Source organism: Pan paniscus, chromosome 9, assembly GCF_029289425.2.
Source record: "Pan paniscus chromosome 9, NHGRI_mPanPan1-v2.0_pri, whole genome shotgun sequence".
Taxonomy (NCBI): Eukaryota; Metazoa; Chordata; class Mammalia; order Primates; family Hominidae; genus Pan; species Pan paniscus.
In genome coordinates this window covers 94,465,118-94,470,948 of record NC_073258.2, presented here as the reverse complement: position 1 = coordinate 94,470,948, position 5,831 = coordinate 94,465,118, and the positions used below count along the sequence as shown (strand labels likewise).

At 43.1% G+C, this 5,831-nt stretch overlaps 1 pseudogene; it reads left to right on the top strand.

Annotated features, from left to right (window-relative positions):
• The first annotated feature begins 745 nt into the window (after positions 1-745).
• On the top strand, positions 746-1,388 carry LOC100984530 (methyltransferase N6AMT1-like; annotated as a pseudogene).
• The last annotated feature ends 4,443 nt before the right edge of the window (positions 1,389-5,831 follow it).

Genomic DNA, 5,831 nt, shown 5'->3' with positions numbered 1-5,831 from the left:
CGCAGCTGCAAGTCAAGGAATGCCAGCAGCCACCAGGGCTGAAGCGGCAAGGAACGGGTTCTCCCCTGGAGCCTCTGGAGGGAGGCTGGCCCTGCCAACACCTTGATCTGCAACTTCTTTCCAGCTTCCAGAACTGTGAGAGAAGAAGTTCTGTTGTTCTAAGCCATCAACTTGTGGTAATTTGGTATAGCAGCCATAGGAAACCCAATGCAAACAGTGAAGTGTAAGCGGGGAGAGAGGAAGATCCTCGGTCATGCCAGGACCTGCCTCAAGTTAGGAAGTGTAGAGAATATGCTGTGGTCCAGAACTGGCCTCCAAAAGAGCCTCAGACTGACGGTTTGGGTCCAACATACAAAAAAATTTTTTAGTGGATTAAAAAAAAATGACTGTGAGCCTTAGACTGATGGTAGGAGTTTGGGGACTTCACAAACCTTGGGTTATACCTCAAACTACAGACTGTCCATTCACTCAAATTTGGAGTTGCAGGTGTATAAATTGCTAAATGCTAATGGTCTGTGGGGGATGTATTTATCTGGCTTTCTTTTATCTCAGCTTTGCTTTTATCTGACAGAATTTCACTGTCAGAGTTATTTTATCTATTTCCCCTACTCTGTTTTTGGGGGAGACTTTTTTATAGCATGGCTCTTGAAATTGCATAACTGAATACTGAAAATCTTCACAAAACCCAGCATCTCTCTAGGCCTTTTGGGCAAAAAGAAAAGCCTGGCATTGGCCGTGAAGGAAGATGGCAGCCCAGAGCTTCCCCACGCCATTGCACGGGCATGTGGGCTGAGGCATGTTCAGTGACATGTATGAGCCTGCAGAGGACACATTTCTGCTTCTGGACGCACTCCAGGTAGCGGCTGCCGAGCTGGCGGGAGTGGAAATATGCCTGGAAATAGGGGCAGGGTCTGGTGTAGTATCTGCATTCCTAGCCTCTATGATAGGTCCTCAGGCTTTGTACATGTGCACTGATATCAACCCTGAGGCAGCAGCTTGTACCCTAAAGACAGCATGGTGTAACAAAGTCCACATTCAACCAGTTATTACAGATGTGGTCAAATGTTTGCTACCAATATTGAAGGAAAAAGTTGATCTTCTGGTGTTTAATCCCCTCTATGTAGTGACTCCACCTGAAGAGGTAGGAAGTCACGGAATAGAGACAGCTTGGGCTGCTGGCAGAAATGGTCAGGAAGTCATGCACAGGTTTTTCCCCCTGGTTCCAGATCTCCTTTCACCAAAAGGATTATTCTATTTAGTTACCATTAAAGAAAACAACCCAGGAGAAATTTGGAAAATAATGAAGACGAAAGGTCTGCAAGGAACCACGGCACTTTCCAGACAAGCAGGCCAAGAAACTTTCAGTCCTCAAGTTCACCAAGTTCTAGCATACAATGTGTGCCCAGTGCTACTGGAAACTGAATGCATTTAGCATATCTTGAAACTGAAGTCATTCATTAGGTAAAAAGGAATTTTATCAGAAATTTGTCATTAAAAAAAAGGTGGAAAGGTGGAACATTCCCTTTCACTCAGGCCTATAGAATTATTTGCACAAGTAAATATGTATCTTATATTTATAATTTGCATTTTAAATATAAAAGTTATATATGAAATATTTATTTCAGCATTATTTCGTAAGGCAACAGAATTGATCTGGCAAATGTCTTTTTTTTCATACCAGTCCATAAAGGAAGTTTGCTTTCAGATGGCAGGGCCAGCAATACACCTTCATTGTTGTATCTCCGGTGTATATCAACTCTCCAACTCTATGTCATAATTTAGTTCATAGGGATCTTGATTGCCTTTCCCTTCCACAAAATATTACACTGATTGGTTATATTAATGACATTATGTTGATTTGACCTAGTGAGCAAGAAGTAGAAACTACACTAGACTTAGTGGAAAGACATTTGCATCAGAGGGAAGGAAATAAATATGACTACAATTCAAGGACCTTCTACCTTAGTGAAATTGGTAGAGATCCAGTGACATGGGGCATGTTGGAATATTTCTTCTAAGGTGAAGGATAAGTAGTTGCATCTTGCTGCTCTTACAACCAAGAAAGAGGCACAATACTTAGTGGGCCTGTTTGGGTTTTGGAGGCAACATTTCCCAATTTCATTATGTTACTCCAGCCCATTTACCAATTGACCCAAAAAGCTGCTAGTTTTGAGTAGGGCCCAGAACAAGAAAAGTCTCTGCAATAGGTCTAGGCTGCTGTGCAAGCTGCTCTGCCACTTGGTCATATGATCCAGCAGATCCAGTGGTGTTTAAGTGGCAGTGGCAGATAGGGATGCTGTTTGAAGCTTCTGGGAGGTCCCTATAGGTGAATCTTGGTTTAGGATTTTAGAGCGAAACCCTGCCATTACCAACAAATAACTAGTCTCTTTTTGAGAAACAGCTCTTGGCCTGCTACTGGGCCTTAGTAGAGACTGATACTTAATGAGTCACCAAGTTACCATGCAACCTGAGCTGCCCATCATGAACTGGTTGTTATCTGAGCCACCAACACACAAAGTTGGATATGCACAGCAACACTCCTTCATCAGATGGAAATGGTATACACATAAATGGGCCTGAGCAGGCCCTGAAGGCACAAGGAAGTTACATGAAGAAGTAGGCCAAATTTCCATAGTTCCCACTTCTGCTATCTGCCTTCTCTCTTCCAGCCTGCATCTATGACTTCATGGGAACTTCCCTACGATCAGCTGACAGAGAAAGAGAAGACTTAGGCCTGGTTTACAGAGGATTCTGTATGATATGCAGGTACCACCCAAAAGTGGACAGCTGCAGCACTACAGCTCATCTCTGGGCTACCTTGAAGGACAGTGGTGAAGGGAAATCCTCCCAGTGGACAGAATTTTGAGCAGTCCCCCTGGTTGACTTTGCTTAGAAGGAAAAATGGCCAGATATTCAATTATATGCCAATTCATAGGCTGTGGCCAGTGATTTGGCTGGATGGTCAGGGAGTTGAACGTAACTGGAAAATTGGTGACAAAGAAATTTGGAGATGAGGTGTGTGGATAGATACTGAATGGGCAAAAAGGGTGAAGATATTTGTGCCCTATGTGAATGCTCACCAAAGGGTTAGCAAAGAAGGATTTTAATAAAGTGGACAAGATAACCTGTTCTGTGGATACCAGTAGGCCTCTTTCTCCAGCCACCCCTATCATCACTCAGTTGTCTGATGAACAAAGTAGCCATGGTGACAAGGATAGAGGTTGTGCATGGGCTCAGCAATGTGGACTTCTACTCACTGAGGCTGACCTAGCCAAGGCTACCTATGAGTCCCCCGTCTGCCAGCAGCAGAGACCAACGCTGAACCCCTGATATGACACCATTCCCTGGAGTCATCAGTCAGCTGCCTAGTGGCAGGTTAATTACGTCGATCCACTTCCATCGTTGAAGGGATAGTGTTTTTTCCTTACTGAAATAGAGCTTACTCTGGATACAGATTTGCTTTCCCTTCACGCCATGCTTCTACTAAAACTACCATCCGTGGACTTACAGAATGTCTCATCTACGACCGTGGTATTCCACACAGCATTACAAGGAACTCAGTTCACAGCAAAAGTGTGGCAGTGGGCCCATGCTCATGGAATTAACTGGTCTTACCATGTTCCCTACTATCCTGAATCAACTGGCTACATAGAGCAGTGGAATGACATTTTGAAGACAGTAATCACACCAGCTATATAGCAGTGCCTTGTAGGGCTGGGACAAGGTTCTCTAGAAGGCTGTCTATGCTCTGAATCAGCATCCAGTATATGGTGCATTTCTCTTATGACTGGGATTCACAGGTTCAGGAATCAAGGGGTCAAAGTAGGTGGGACACCATTCGCTATTAGCCCTAGTGACCCACTAGTACAATTTTTGCTTCCTGTTCCCATGACTTATGCTCTGCTAGCCTAGAGGTCTTACATAGGGTGGAAAGTTTTCCTCTGAGAGACACAATAGTGATTTAATTGAACTGGAAGTTTAAGACTGCTCCTCAGCCATTTTGGGCTTCTCATGTCTCTAACTCAATAGACAAATGAATTACAGTGCTGGCTGGGTGATTGTTCCTGACTACCAAGTAGAAACTGGACTACCCCCAGATGGTGGTAAGGAAAACTATGTCGGAAAGACACGAGATTCCTTAGGGCATCTCTTAATGTTACCATGCCCTGTGATTAAGGTCAGTGGAAAACTACAACCTAATTCAGACAGGACCACTAATGACCCAGACCTTTCAGGAATAAAGGTTTGGGTCACCACTGGGTAAATACCATGACCAGATGAGGTGCTTGCTGAAGGCAAAGGGAATACAGAATAAGTGGTGGAAGAAATACTAGCTTTGATCATATGACCAGTTACAGAAACAGACTGTGATTGTCGTCCTCCATATTTTGCTATGACTCCATTTTGTGTGTGTGTAGCTTTGTTTTCTTTCTTCTCATTTCCTTATTCTGTAACATAAGATGCATTGATTTTATAGCATAGTGTTTAAATGTTGTTAATTTTTAAAACTAGCTCCAATGTTCAACCTTGATTAATTTTACATCATATTATTTAAGTTATGGGATATCAAGGAGAGAGTAAATATCACATGAAGACTTTACCTTCCCTTCTGGGAAATGGGTTCGTGTGTTTCTGGTAGAATGCTGGATTGTTAATCATGTTAGATGGAATTATGACCTTGTTATTGTCTTTATGTGGCAGTTACGTATGGTTTAAGGAGATGTGTATGGGTGCCAAGTTGACAAGGGTAAACTTGTGATGGTTAATTTTATATGTCAATTTGAATAGGCCACAGGGTGCCAGATATGTGTTTAAACATTACTCTGGAGTGTCTTGAGTGTGTTTACAGAGGACATTTGCATTTGAATTGGGGGACTCAGTAAAGGAGATTGCCATCCCCAAGGTGGGTGGGCATCATCCAATTTGTTGAGGGCGTACATAAAATAAAAGGCAGAGGAAGGAAGAATTCATCCCTTAAAAGAAAAGAAAAGCCTGGCATCCTGGTTACCTGCCTGGTTGGAGTGGACCTCCTCCCTGAGCCGTGCTGGGAAGTTGCGTGCCCCTGGGGCAGCAGGGCAAGTGATCCTGGAGCACCATGGAGAAGAACTACCTGGCTATCCCTGGGCTACGCGGAGTCTGGATATTAAATAACGTGTCTACTATGCAGAGGCTCTAACTTCTGACATGAAGCCGCTGGGGAAGCATCGATGTGCTGCTCACAATTAGGGGCTGGTGGAAATTCAGCCAAAAGGAACAAAGTGATTCTGAGGACAAAATAGCTCAATCAAGTGAAAAGTGATTTCAGACCTGACATCAGCCTGACAGTAGCAACTAGGTTCTTATTATTATCTGCTTTTGAACCTCAGTAAGAGAACTTGCCTACCTTTGATACTGTAAGCAGGATCCTTCATGTTTAAAGATTAAAGCAGCTTTCTGGCTTGTTGGAAAGAAATCACATGGGAATGGGTTTCACAGCCAGAAGCTGAGCTCTCTCAAAAGGATGTCACTCTGCAGCAAGATTATCTCCCCCTTCCATGAATACCAAAAAAGCCCCTGATTAATTCTTTCCATTAGGAGCCCCATGTCCTCCTACTGTTATGTTAGATTTAGGATTGAAACAATATAGTCTGATTACCACTGTGTCTTGTGCAGTTTAGATTGTAAGTGTGAGATGTGAAATGTAAGAATTTTTTTTTTTTACATGTTGTCACTCCAGATGAGAATATACTTTGGAAGTGAAATTAGAAACAATGCAATGTTGATTAAGGACTAGGACTCTCACACGGCCCACCGTGACAAGATTTTGATTGGCATTATGTAATTAAAGGGTA